Raw genomic sequence first — 16,225 nt, 5'->3', positions numbered from 1 at the left:
ATGGTTGAAATGTTGGGGATTAGATTGGTTGGTTCGCTCACATAGTAGGATAAGTGTGGGTGCCAGTCGCGGCCCGTTTTGGGTCGTGACAAAAAGCTATCTTCAATTTCCTCTTTGGCTCACCTTCATTTCTTCTTACTATGTTTCCTCCTTGTTCACGACAGAATGTTACACTACTCCTCATTCTTTTGTAGGTTGTACAAGCTCCTTATTCCCACGTTCTCATCTCTTCTTCTCATACAGGATGTATCACTCAACCAAGGTAACATAACTCCTATCATTTCACTTCCTTTATTCATCACTGTTCTAACTATTTGTTGCTTTTCCATGTGAAAGTATTTGTTGTTGAATCAAAGGAAACTATTCAGTTTCTTTAATATATATTATTTAAGTGAAATTTACTTTTTTGGGGCTACCTCATGGCGTGAAAAATTTTGTTTTTATTTTCTATCTCCTAGTCTTCTTTCTGTTGGAAGTGTTCTAATAATAAGGTTGTTGAATGTACGTCAAGTGGTATGAAACACATAAAATCTTCGGTAGATGATGTTAGGCGCATATTGCTGCAAAATGACTAAGTTGAAGTTTCTTTTCCCCTTTTATAGTCTTTTTGTTGTGATGACGAGTATTTCCCGGTGGAGTGCTAAATATAAACAAAATCTCAAGTAGGATCCAAGCCACCGTGAATCAAATTAACAATGGATCACAAGAGGGTTCAATCCGACTAATGTTTAGAAAAGTTGCAAAACCTCCTGTAAAGCATCAAAGCTATAGAAATAGGGGGAGAAATAGGATAGAGTCTTTTAATTTTATATTTTAAATTTTTTTCATAATATCATACATGGAAATAACGTAAAAATATGTAGTCATATATAACTATGATAGTCCACCATATGAGAATTACATCTCTTAGGTATAGTTCATTAATTTAATATTCGGAAGAAAAGAAAAAAGATAACTAGAACAAAGTGCTTTTACTTAAAAAAGAGTGTAGGAACATTAATACAATCTTTTCCTATTTTGGTTATGTGCAAAACCAACACATAAATTATAAGGTAGTACCACTTTCGTACCCTTTTTTTATGAAAAAAGATATCGTGTGCTTAACCAAATGATTTTTTGAATCTCCTTATCTCTTTCCTCTAGAATCAAAGGTATAATAATTGTACTCTCTACCTTGAAGTGTTAGTGTTTTTAGGGACGTCAGAACAACGAAACGGTGAATTGATTTAGTGAGCAAAATGGATTCAGTTTTGTTACTTCTGATAATGATGGCATTGAGCTCTCTTATAATAAATCTAGTATAGGTCTGAAGGTTTTCATATTTTAAATGATGTTGAAGTTGTTGCACTCAATGTGCAATCTGGGTATGATGGTAGTACTATGGCCTTTAATGTAATCGGTCTAGATGGTGCTTATTTCAAAGGAGGACGTCGTTATTGTAGAGGTGGTGGGCGTGATTTATATGGTGGTGGTTGTGGGAATTGATATTGAGGTGGGATATATGGTTGTGGTGAAGGTGGTTATGGAGGTAGATAGCATTAAGATGGTGATGGTTGATATGGCGATCGTGGTGGGAGGTATGGTGGAGGTGGTGGTGGTAGAGGAGGAACTGGGTAATACAAGTGTGAGTATGCTGGTCATTTTCAAGGAAATGTAGTCAAGGTTATGGATATGCCAGCTAGGGTGGTGGTAAATATGGTTGAACGACGGAGGAGGTGGAGGTGGCGTTGTTGTTGTTGTTACATGTTAGGGGAAGAAGGGTTGGTAATATTGACATCCTTTATATAATTATCATTCCCACCACCTCCGCCTACATTGTCATTCAACTATATCTCCCACCACCAGTCCCCTCTTCCATATCCACAACCTTTGCTACATTCCCTTGTGAAATGACAATCTTCGCCACACTTGTAACACCCACTTCCTCCTCTACCACCATCATTATACCCATCGCCACCTCCACCATACCTCCAACCACCACCGTCATATCAACCATCACCTCCATACCACCTGCTGCCACCCTAACAACCTTCTCCACCTAAAAATGTATATAAACCACTACCACTATAGGAATCAGTTCCACCCCCTCTGCGATCACGGAATCCTCTCTTTATAAGAGCACCATCTGGGCCGGCAACATTGGTAGCCTTCGTATGACAATCATTCCCACATTCCACATCGGTTCAACCGTTTAACCGTCAGTTAAACTACGAAACTCATTAGATTCTATACTAGATTGATGAACAAAAAGCTCATAACCATTATAATACGGAGAAGACTGAATCCTTTTTGGTCACTAAACCACTTCATTGTTCCTTTTTTTCTTACGCCTCTGAATATACCAACCTAAAAAAGAGTTGATTATATGTAAAATTCACTTTAACTTTTAAACATATACACGACCATGATTAAAAATCTCATGTTCATGAAAAAATAAATAGCTCTAAAACCTACACTTCATTTTTATTTCCATTTCAAACTAATAATAGTGAACAATATGCGTATAAGGGATACACTAATTGTAACGACCCTTTTGATCGTTTTGGGTACTAGAGCTTTTTGTTTCATAAGATACTTTTTGGTAGGCTTGAAATGAGTGCTTTGGACTATTCGTAATTACAATAAATTTGATTAATAGGATAATTTTAATAATTTATTTAGTTGGTGATTAAAGAAAATAATATTACAATTAACAGTGGGTAACTTATACTATTTTTATAATAATTTAGGTATACAATTAGGGTAATAAAAGTTAAATTGTATTAAAGGAGGTTGTTATAATTTCTATCCCAAAACAAAGTATGTGCCGCACAAACCCTTAAAGGATAGAACAACAAGATTATCGCAGGTAAACAATTTTTCTTATTGAAATCTAGTGCTTGCCAATGTTGATGGTTGCATGAATATTTTATTATTATTATTATTTACTTTAAAGGAGGTTTGGAATTGAAGAATTGGTTTCTGTACAACATCAATTTATTGAATTGGGTGTATTACAATTATTAAATAATGGTCCTTCCTAATGATTGTAAACTGATTAAGATTGGTATTGGCAGGATAATGTTAAGGGGTATGGATGGATGGTTATTTTTTTTTTAACTCAAGTACCTTATATAACGTGATGACAATGTTGGGTTTTCATATTTTATTTGTTATAGTTTCTTTAGGAAATTAAGTGCTTGATACTACTATTTTTATGTATAAATATATATATGAAACTAAGTAAGTTGATTTTCTAGTTTTAGGCTAAAACATATTATTATATATTGAGTTGGAAAGAAATGGTTTATAGATTATTATTATTATTATTATTATTGAATTATCAGTTGGTAGGGTTACATTGGCATATAGTAAAAAAAATTGTTAACATAGTAATGTGGGTGGAACGGAAATGGTCACTTGGATTAACTTGTGAATTTTTGACAACTGCAGTGCAATGTGGTCCTTTACGGACTTAAAGTATAATATTTTGTCAGGTAGTAATGACTTAATTATAACTATGTATTTTGAGGATTGATGACTATTGGTTGTTATATAAACATGAATTTGTGTTTGCAAGTGTTTGTTTTGTTATAATAATATAATTAAGTTTTGATATATTGAGATAGGTAATTAAATACGAAGATATTACAAATATAACGTAGGAATTGATATTTAACCCTTGACTTGATTATTAGCAAATATGAGTGATCTTGACCTTTTTATTGGCAATAGGATTAGGAACTTGATTATAAAATTGAGTGTGTTTATTTACGAACATTACATATTTGATAGATTGAAAACATTATGAGGCATGAAAAAGAGAAAATGCATCGGAGAAGTAGCTTGATTGAGTTCGATTCTTCGGTGGAGGTAGTTTATGGTTTATGCTATTTGATACTAAACTGTTAATAGTAATTGATATGCATTGAATGATATTTTGAATTTTTCTATGTACTTAATCGTGTGGCTTGGTTGTGTGTTTTGTGATTGGTCTAAAATTCTGAGATCCTGAAATTTATATTCTTGAACCCTTTTATCGAAGTGATGCCTTGAATAAAGAAGGCTTGATGAAATATTATCAATGAATTTAAAATTGTGATAATAAATGATAAATTAATAGTATGATTGGATCGGAGTGTCAGTTCCAACACAATATTCTTGGATCAGAGTGCCATGTTCCCACACAGTATTTTTGGATCGGAGTGTCACGTTCTGACACGGTATATTTGGATCGGAGTTTCTCATTCCGACATGATATTCTTGGATAGGAGAGTCACGTTCCGACACGGTATTTTTTGATTGGAGTGTCACATTCCGACACGATAGTATTAAAGGAAAAACATATTGAATTAAAGGAATGTACTCAATCTTAAAGAACTCAATTCCTCAAATGGTTTGGTTGGAGGCATGAGTCCTTATGGATGATATTGATATTGTTGACTTATTATATACATACTTTAGTCTTGTTAACACTTGTTCATTTTATTTGTTGTTTATCACATGTTAAGTTCAATAGTTGAGTTCATACTATTACTCATTGTATATTACTTTCTATTTTGGGTTGGCCGATGATACCTACTCAGTACATGATACCCCGTAGTGAAACCTACTTGTGTTTTTCTTTTTTTCCTTTATGAAGTGCAGCGAGTGTACCAATGACTTCAAATTTCCCTCAGCTCTAGTCAACCTCCAGCATATCAGATTCCAGGGTGAGCTATTAATTCAAGAGCTTGTTAGATTCTTTTGTTCATGGCATGATGTCCTTAATTTTTGGACAGAAATTATTTTATTCATTTACTTTGGTGTTTTTGATATTCTTAAACTTAGTAATTGTAGATTAGATGTCCTTGTTGTGATGACTTTCAGGTTTTGGGAAAAGATATTTGAGTTTGAGCTTCCGCATTATTCTTTGATAATATAATTTAAGGTTGAATTTGTTGGTTCGTCCGCATAGGTAGTTAAGTGTGGGTGCCACTCACTACTCGATTTGGGTCGTGAAAAACTTGGTATTAGAGCGTTAGGTTCAGTGATCTCATCACATAAGGACAAGTCTAGTAGAGTCTTTCGGAACGGTAGAGGGACGTATTTACTTTTCTTCGAGAGGCTATAGGACTTTAGGAAAACTTCATTCCTTCTTCTTTCGAGCTACTTCTTGAATCCAATTTGTATCTAGGCGATTCAAATAGGTATCTGAATTTTTTTCACTATATTCACATACAGTTAGTATTAGAGTAGAAAAATTTGAAATACCTACACCAGTAAAAGAGTATGTGTCCTTGAAAATAGATATGCTTCCATGATTCAGTATAGACATGTTATTACTAGTGACTAGTATGATCTTTTTATTAAGTTTTTAAAGTTGAAACTCCTATTCTTCGTGGGTATGGGATATGAAGATGCTTATGATTTTCTTATTGTTTTTCATGACTGTTTTTTCATAAGATGGATATGATAGAATGATTGGAAGTTGAGTTTATGACTTACTAAACATGGGAAGATGCAAAAATATGGTGGCAGTCTCATGTTGAATCCTGCCGGTAATTACACTAACTATGACTTTGATAGCATTTTCTGGCTTCTTCATGTACAAGTATATTCTCTGCATCTTAAGAGATATGAGGTAGATGGGGTGAAGTAAGATGACAATGCCAAGGTGACAACATTCAAAAAAACAAAAATCGTAAAGGACAACTAGATAATGAATACCATTACATTAGAAAATATAGTTAGTAAAGTACTTCCCATAAGATATCCGGGTTGCTTAGTGTATAATGAAGTTTTGTTGAGTCAATTTGAGGGAAGAATCTCTACTACGATTTTTTCGATTAAGTGCACATTAAAAAAAGGGTCATGATACGACTACTACAAAAATATCGATGCTTACTAGTTAAAGTTACGATGTGTGTTATTTTTTTCATCGACCTAATATAAGAATGAATTTAATTATCTTATGGATCGACTCAATATATAGAAATATGTTGGCTATTGGTGTACATCTTCTCGATAGGAAAGATGTGTTCTAGTGAGGCATATAACGAACTTTTAAGGTGTGGTAATAATGTTATGTGGAAATGAATAAGTCAAATTTAAAATGTGAATACTAACTGCCTAAGGAATTATTGTGGTATGACATGTTTAGATACTTGATATTTCAAAAAAAAATAGTTTATTACTACGTGCGCTTGGATTTGGCATTGTTTTAAGGAAGTTTTTAGTTGCAGATCTTGGGTACCATATTAATGCATTAGATTGTGAAATGTATCTAGAGGCTTCTGAATGAGGACTGGTTATTTTATCTTAAGCTTCAAAGGGCAGAGTTGATACTAGAATGACAAACTTATAGGGAAAGAAAGTCCTAGTGAGTATATTTGGGTGAAGTAAATTGAAGATTTTAGTAAGAATGTGTGTATAAAATTGTGTTAGTCCTTTAAATTTCATTGTTATAACAGAGTTTAAGGTGTCATATAAATGAAAATGTTGATTTTGTGGTGATGACCAGGCTTAGTATGATTATAATAAGAGTTACTGATGGATTGTGTTTGAGAGGAAACTATAGGATACAGACGGTTGGTTAAACGAATTTTGTATGTCAAAAATGACTTATGAGTATCAAAGATTGTGATTTTCTATCATTTGGTGAGTAACACAATTTTATGAAAAGTTTTAGGAGATAATGGGATACCAATCAAATAGAATTTAAATAAGATGGAGTCATCATAAAAAATAAAATAAAAATTAGTTGGAGGTAGTGTAGCCTTGTGAAATAGGTGAGAGCAGGAATATTTTCTCTGATTCAAGGACTTTCGAGAGGGGTGGTAGGTTTTGTTGTACTGTTGAATTTTGTATTGACTGTGGTTGGATTTTTAGTCAAGGATATGACAAGATCGATAGATTGGAGAGCAATGATAAACTAAGATAAATGAATTCATAAAAGCCTTCAAAGTATAAGCAAATGTAGATATATGAGGGCTTTGGATTACACAATTGAATTTACATTTGAAAATTTTCATTATAAGTATGCATTCCTGTTGATATATTTTATCAAGATATGATTATGGTAATAAATGATTGATTGCATCGGTATCAAGCATGTGCAAGAACTTATGCTTGTGTTAGGATCATAAAGTTTGTTACTTTTGATTGTTAGAGGATATAAGGAAGGGTTTCCCTCAGAGTTTCAATTTAGAGTGTGAAATAAAATGTAACAGGTTGTTGGTAAATGGATGAGATCGGTAAGCGAGCTAGAAAAATAAGAGCCTGATATATTAAACGGTCGAGATATTTAGAATTATGAATCATGAGAAAAATTTGAGAAAAGTGAAGGAATAAGAACAATCGTATAAACCATTGAGGTGTAGTTGAAGGTTGTATTGATTTTTGCCAATGAATTTAGATATGAAGGTGAAATGTGATCTACTTCGGTACAGACTTACTAGAAGGTTATCGTTGACTTATAAAGATCGAGTTTTGATTGAGGTGGCAAACAGTGAGGTATGAAGAATTTAGTCTTTACGTGGGGTCAAATTTTATGATAAATGATTTAAGAATGATGTTCAAGGTGAGATATAATTCTTCATGGTTATTAAGAATTTAGAGTTGGATGAGTACTCCTTATTTGATGGGACTACATCGAATGTAAAGATGCATCAAATAGACATTTGATGGTGAACAGAGTTTATAAGCTTATAATATACTAAAAATTGAGTGACCAAGAACTTTTCTAACTGGTGGCATGAGGTATGTGATGATTTAGAATGGTAGCTAAAGCATGGTATGTGGAAGTGGTGTGAAGTTGACGTTGAGTGTAATTTAATAGTTTTTTCCTGATGGAAAGACACTACAACATTTGAAATTAGTGTTATTAGCCTTGTTTGGGACTCGTGTTTTATGAAATACTTAAATAGAAAGAGAGATATTCATAGTTTGAACATGTATTCGATAAAAATATTTTGATACTTTTGATGATTTGGGAGTAACGTAGAGGATCGACATGTTTATGACGTTTTGTAAGTATTAAAATGTTTATTTTAGTGGAAGTAGGGTTGATAAAGAAAGTGCATGGACAATTATAATAGAGACTAATTGGTGATTGTGGGTAGCTTGAAAATCGACGAGATATAGTCAGATGAATAAAATTGTTTAATATGGACACTATGGGGGGAGTATTAAAAATTATTCAACCTTGGTTACTTTCGATATGATATATTTAATGTTTTCTTTGTGTATTTGAAGTATTTGAGTGGTTCTACATGTACCACTTTGCTTATGAGATTTATAGGAGAGCTAACATGAAAATTTATAACTTTTCGATAGACTTAAGATTTGTCTCATCATCGGTATCATGTTTTGGCTATGTGTAATTGAATGTGGAGACCATGGGGTTTTCTTTTTTCTTATTTTCTTTTTCATTCTTAAGTTTTGTCTATAATAGATACTAATAAAGCATTTCGACAGCGTTGTTAGAGGTTCCTGATGCTCGGGTGTATCCCTCGATGGTGTTTACTTGATTATTTCCATTTTTGTATTAGATGAGTTCAATTTTCCTTAATGCTTACTTGATGTCTAAAGATCATACTATTATAGCTTAAGCTCAAGAAAATATTATATTGTGATAATGTAATCGCGATAAGTTCTGTGACGGTTGATGAATTACGAGTTTGTGGTAGTTTATTTAGGTTCACTCCTGATTGCAACCAACATCGATTAAGGATTTTATCATGGTTCTATTAGAAAATACTTGTTCAGATGGTTGTGTCAATGTCTAATGGAAGAATCGGTGAGTTGAGCTTACATGCAATAATAGTTATCATTAGATATTGAGATGACCCAATTTGAGGCATTATATGAACAGAGGTGTAGATTTCCATTTTGTTGGTGTGATACTTTTGGAGAAGAGACATTGGGTACAAAAATTTTGAAGTAATCATTGAGGAGCTATCCTTTCTTATCCTCACCTTCCTTTGATCGTTCGAGGACGAACGATGGGTAAATTGGTGTCTAATGTAACGATCCTTTTGGTCATTTTGGGTATAGATATTTTTATTTCATAAGATACTTTCCGATAGACTTTAAATGAGTGCTTTGGACTATTCGTAATTGCAATAATAGGATTAATAGGATAGTTTAAATAATTTATTTAATTGGTGATTAAAGAAAATAACATTAAAATTAATAGTGGATCACTTTTTAGTATTTTTATAATTAATTAGGTATACCATTAGGGTAATAAAAGTTAAATTGTATTAAAGGGAGGTTATTATAATTTCTATCCCAAAACAAAGTATGTGCCGCAAAAACCCTTAAAGGATAGAACTAAAAGATTATCACAGGTAAACAATTTTTTTATTGAAATATATGCCTTACCAATGTTGATGGTTTCATGAATATAGTATCACTATTATTTAGTTTAAAGGAGGTTTGGAATTGGAGAATTGGTTTCTGTGCAACATCAATATATTGAATTGTGTGTATTAAATTATTAAATAATGTTCCTTCTCAATGATCGTAAACTGATTAAGATTGATATTGGCAGGATAATGTTAAGGGGTATGGATAAATGTTTTTTAAAAAAAAAACTCAAGTTAACGTAAGTAACTTGATGACAATAATGGGTTTGCATATTTTATTTGTTATAGTTTCTTTAAGAAATTAAGTGCTTGATACAACTATAACATATTATTATATATTGAGTTGGAAAGAAATGATTTGTGAATTATTATTATTATTATTATTATTATTATTATTATTATTGAATTATGAATCGGTAGGGTTACATTGGCATATAGTAAAGAAAATGGTTAACATAGTAATGTGGGTGGAACGGAAATGGTCACTTGGATTAACTTGTGAAATTTTGACAACTACAGTGCAATGTAGTCCTTTACGGACTTAAGGTATAATATTTTGTCGGATAGTAATGACTTAATGATAACTAAATATTTTAAGTGTTGATGAATATTTGTTTTTGGATTAACATGAATTTGTGTTTGCAAGTGTTTGTTTTGTTATAATCATATAATTAAGTTTTGATATATTGAGATAGATAATTAAATATTAAGGCATTAGGCATGTAATGTAGGAATTGAGATTTAACCCTTGACTTGAAATTTAGCGAATACGAGCGATCTTTATCTGGTTATTAGCATTAGGATTAGGAACTTGATTATAAAATTGAGTGTGTTTGTTTACGAACATTACATACTTGATAGATTGAAAACGTTATGAGGCATGGAAAAGAGAAAATGCATCGGAGCAGTAGCTTGCTTGACTTTCATTATTCGGTGGAGGTACGTTATGTTTTATGCTATTTAGTGATTGATATGCATTGAATGATATTGTGAATTTTTCTATATACTTGATCGTGTGGCTTGGTTGTGTATTTTGTGATTGGTCTGAAATTCCAGACCGTGAAATTTATATTCTTGAACTCTCTTATCAAAGTGATGCCTTGAATAAAGAAGACATGACAAAATATTATCAATGAATGGAAAGTGGTTATAATAGATGATAAATTAATGGTATGATTGGATCGGAGTGCCACGTTCCGACATGGTATTCTTGGATAGAAGTGTCACATTCCGACACAGTATTTTTGGATCGATGTATCACGTTCTGACATGGTATTTTTGGATCGGAGTGTCACGTTCCAAAATGATATTCTTGGATCAGAGTGTCATGTTTCGACACGGTATTCTTGAATCGAAGTGTCACGTTCTGACAAAATATTATTAAAGGAAATACATATCAAATTAACGGAATGTACTCAATCTTAAAAAACTCAATTCCCCAAATTGTTTGGTAGGAGGCATGAGTCCTCATTGATGATATTGATATTGTTGACTTATTATATACTTATTTTAATGTTGTTAACACTTGTTCATTTTGTTTGTTGTTTATCACCTATTAAGATCTATAGTTGAGTTAATACTATTATTCATTGTATATTAGTTTCTATTTTGGGTTGGCCGATGATACCTACTCAATACATGTTGCCCAGTAGTGAGCCCTACTTGTGTTTTTCTTTTTTTTCCTTTTATGAAGTGCATCGAGTGTACCAATGACTTCAAATTTTCCTCAGCTCCAGTCTACCTCCAGCATATAAGGTTCCAGGGTGAGCTACTCATTCAATAGCTTGTTAAATTCTTTTGGTCATGGCATGATGTCCTTAGTTTTCGGACATAAACTATTTTATTCATTTACTATGATTTCTTTTATATTCTTAAACTTAGTAATTGGAGATTAGATGTCCTTGTTATGATGCATTTCAGATTTTGGGAAATGATATTAGATTTTGAGCTTCCGCATTATTCTTGTATAATATAATTTAAGGGTGAATTCGTTTGTTTGCCTACCTAGATAGTTAAGTGTGGGTACCACTCACGACTCGATATGGATCCTGACGCTAATAAAATATGTTTCTAAAATTTATTAAACCAAATATTATCTATAACAATGAATAAATTCGAAGTCATATGCATGCTTTTTCTAAGTTTATATCAACGTCGTAATAATTTTGTGATAGAAGTTTCTAATAGAAATATAACCATATGAACAAATTAAATTAGTATCCAATTCATAATTTACAAGTATTTAATTTTGTAGGAAAAGATTTTGTTGGATTTAAATTATTAAGTAAATCTCAATATAATTTTCTATACAATATGTTTTATCTGATTTAAAATATAATTTAGCTATTGAGGTATAAAATAAATCAAAATTTTAAAACTATATTTGCCGATAAACATTTAATATTTTGAAATTCATGAGTTTATGCCACGATCCAAAAATGGACGTGATGACACTTGTCTTATCCCACCAAGACAAGTCAGCCTAAAACTCAACTTATTACAATAAAATGCGGAAAAATTGATTATCGACTTACATTATACCCCAAAACCTGGTTGTCACGTGTACAAGCCTCTAAAGTATTACAATTGATTCAAAAGAAAAACTCAAGTCTCTAATGAATAGAACAAGATCATAATTATAGAGAAGAAAGTCTGCTGAGATGGAAACAGCTACCTCACAAATCTCCAAGAAGCGTCGGAAAAGAAGAGAATGACAAGTACAACAAAAAATCCAGGCTCATAACCTACAAAAAAATTTGTAGTAGCAAGGGGTGAGTACCAAACCACATTGTACTCAGCAAGTAAACCTCTAAATACAAGCTAAGGGGATGAAATACGGGTACTCCTACCACCCCCAACCGAACCTCCACAACTACAACCTGCATAAACATCAGCGCAACCTAACAGCTCACAGTTTACATATGACGTAACTCAATACATAGCACGTAACTCAAATAAACAACACTTAGACAAATTACATATCCTCCACAACAACACTTTAACAAAGTACATATCCCCAACAACAACACTTCAACAAATTACATGTCCTCAAAAGTAGTTCAACAAATTACACATCCTCTATAATAATACTTCAACAAATTACATATCCTCAACAACAAACTTAGTATTCAACAATCACAAGTTCCGCAGAAAGGCAATTATAAGATCAGTAAAACACAATATCAAGTTCATTAATGATAAGTATGTGCAATGCAATGGAATGCAATGTCAAGTATAATGATGTATGTCTAACCTAGTGATACACACCCGCTGTCTCTCACTCCGGGACCCATGGGGGACATATCTGTCCATGCATTTGTCGCGGCGCACGACACGACCCTCGATAATAGTAACCATCGCGGCACGCAATACGTCCCTCGAAATATAGTATCCATCGCGGCGCGCGATACGTCCCTCGAAATGGTACATCCTCTTTAAGTTCTCATTCTTTATCAATGCACATAACACTTTTCACAACCATGTGTCAAAATAATGCAAATTACATGTTCACACAAATAAAGAGGATATCACTATTTTCATAACATTGCACAATTTACAACATCAACAATGATTCAACAAGCCTTTCAAATCATTCGATATTATCAACACCTCACACACAATCCATTATTGACATTGCCTTTTATTACCCTTTGTTTTCATCATTAGAATCAATCAATGTGGAAGTCAACCCATCACCAAGTCCCATTACTCGCAAACATATACCACAAGGAAATACACGCATTCCATACACTTAACAAGAGTTTAGAGATTCACTTGCCTGAATCAAATAAGAATTTACTCCGGAACTTGATCCTTCCCTATTAGTTGAACTTCCAACTCAAAGAAATCTATTCAAATAAATAATCACAATAAGATTTTAAGACTGACAACACTCATGTTACTATATGTCTAACTTAGACCCATTAACTCGCCCAAATCTATAAAATACAATTAGTTCGTGATTACATGACCCTATAGACAACAACATTGATATACTTCTACCTCGTACTCCAAAAATCACTTAAAACCCCTAGAGTCCACATTTATAATCAAGTTCTTACTCTTGATACAAGTGAATATACCAACTTTCAAAATTTCGAAACTTCAAGCCTAGGGTTAAGTCTTTATTCCTTCAAATATAAAAGTCAATTGACATTCACGAACCACAATGCACCTACTATTTAATTAGGTATCTTAATATGTCAAACCTTGAATTTTAAGGCGATAACCATATGAAAACTTTTATAATTGAAGATAAAAATATTTCTAATAATTTAACATAACATACAATACCTAAACCAAATCTACTCCACTTATATAAAATAAAATCTAGCTACCGGACCAATGGCAATCTAACTAATGTGAATAGTTAGTTAAGTATATGAAATACTCCAATATCTAAAAGGGATCTCATTCATCTTTTGACTTATATAGATAAATTACAATTTAACAAAATTCTCTAATTTCTATATATTCCAAATATAAATTAGACCACTACATGCAATTGGAACAGAGTGTTCCTTAACATTCTGGTAAGAGCAAATTGAATAAGACATAAAACTAACACATGGCATATCATCATTGTACCTATACATATATCACATGTACTTTATTCTAAAACCCCTATTTCAATTCAATTATAATATAATACTATTATATACATATATATATGCATCAATTATGATAGAATATGCACTATGAGGAACAATTTATGCATGCCTAAGAGAACATGAAAAAGAATTGTCCTTACGATGATGCAGTTTGTTCTCCTTTCCTCCGCCATTCGTCTGGTCAGGTAAGTTTTCGTCCCTTCTCTCTTTTTCTTTATTTTATTTGATTAAAATAATTATGTATTATATGTGACAAACCCCAGTAACATATTTTTGATAAATATGGATTAAATATTATAAGGTGTTAAATAAATTATCACTTTATCCCATTAATTATCAATTAAGTCAATTATCTACAATTACTCATTAATTAATTAACTCAAGTTAAAAGAATAGTCAATTTTTTTAAAAAAATGACCTTCCGGGTCATTACATTATCCACCACTAAAAATCATGTTCGTCCTCGAACATAAGGTGAAAGAAGAACGAATAACCGATGTTACCAAGCTTGAGATATAATTTCCATTATTATTTATCTCTCCAAGTGAGCTCATACTTAAGAACATTTCATCAAAGGCAACTACTAGAAATTGAACTTTCAAATCAAACTTTTGCATATAATATTACAAAGTTACAAACTAACCCAATAATCCAATCGAACCAAAATTCTCTTGAGCACAACACACTCATTAGGATGAATCTTTCCTCACATTACCAAGATAACATTCTGAATCTATACCGGCTACAATCAGAAGTGACCCTGAACTAACCACCTCATACTCATATTGCACAACTACCATAGATCTTATCAAGATTATCTTCCCCCACCATAATTTTTCCACAAGCTTTAACTATAAAAATATGTTTTTTTTAGACATCAGTTACTCATCAAGGGAGAAAATGATTAAGTAAGCACCCAACAAGCGATACATTTCAAAATGTAGAACCTCTAATCATATTCTTAGACAATTGTAACTCGTCATAACTCTTAAGTAAGTTCTCATAAACAACGTTGTGTGTAGAACTATTGGTATACATTAACTATTCCTAACGACACCAACCATCATAACTCAAATTACCAAGACCCAAGGATCCTAACCTATCAAGAAGACATAAGAGGATAGGCACATCCGATCCACCACTAAGAATTCACCCATAGAATGTGGAAACACGCGTAATATAAGTACGGAATCATACTCCAAATAGTTCTCACTACCAAGAAGGTGGTTACATTAGAATATACAGTAGTAAGGTTAAATTATACTAAACACTTCTTCCATAATGTCCATATCAAATATTTCCATTCATCTGAGTACATCTCTCAATTTTTTATTTTTTTTGGCCACCTAATTCAACCAGTCTGATCCCCATTACAATCTCACACATACTCGATTTATCAAACTCCATAGACTTTCTCACTACGATAACAAACATTCTAACCACACCAGTCACTTACCTTACTCTCAAATCATCACTAATATTAAAGTCTTCTTTGCAAACACATTATTGCCTCTAAAAATATTGAACTATGGCTTTATCTCTTTCCATTTAAGCATTTCATGACAAATACAGGTCACACCCAAGGCTCATAACAGTTATTTCAAATCTAAAAGTACTTCATCATCGAGATACAACAACTCAATCACACTCAATGTCAACTCCACGTATTTTTTTTCATATACCAAATTGCAACTAATATTCAAAACCATCATACACCTTGTACCAACACCTAAGAAAATTTTTATCACTCCAATAATTCGGTATACTATAAGCTCATAACCTCTACTAAATATTAAATGTCTATGTAACACATCATAACAATCTGTATTGAACTATTTTACATCTCATAGTCATATCTAACCTCATAAGCAAAAAAAAAATCAATAAATTCTTCAACTACAAACCGAGGGTTAATAAGAGAGGTCTTATTCCTTCACTTTTCGTAGATTTTTTTTCCATGACATAAAATTCTAAAATCTTGAACCCTTCAACACACCATTCTATTTTTTTCTTTCGCTGACTTGCTTACCAATCTTATCCTTTTACCAAAAATTCATGATATATAATTTTTTTACCTTATCCTCTAAATCAAAACATTACGTGAAACCCCTTTTAAGTATGACAATCAAAAGTAACCAAATTTACTACTTGAAATTTTTAAGTCCTTCCAAATGCTTCATACTCAATGCGATTGATCATTTCTCACTGTACCAATTCATACCTTGACAAAACACACTACCACAAACCTAAACTCACCATGAAAAACTTGAATTTTTAATCCAATTG

General features: G+C 32.3%; 1 pseudogene; it reads right to left on the bottom strand.

The window, feature by feature from the left end:
• Positions 1 to 1,822: 1,822 nt before the first annotated feature.
• The window catches only part of LOC114074952, a 55,148-nt pseudogene continuing 40,745 nt past the window's right edge, over positions 1,823 to 16,225 (bottom strand).

This window comes from Solanum pennellii, chromosome 1, assembly GCF_001406875.1.
Source record: "Solanum pennellii chromosome 1, SPENNV200".
Lineage (NCBI taxonomy): Eukaryota > Viridiplantae > Streptophyta > Magnoliopsida > Solanales > Solanaceae > Solanum > Solanum pennellii.
The sequence above is the reverse complement of the archived record's forward strand: the minus strand, read 5'-3'. Positions and strand labels throughout refer to the sequence as shown.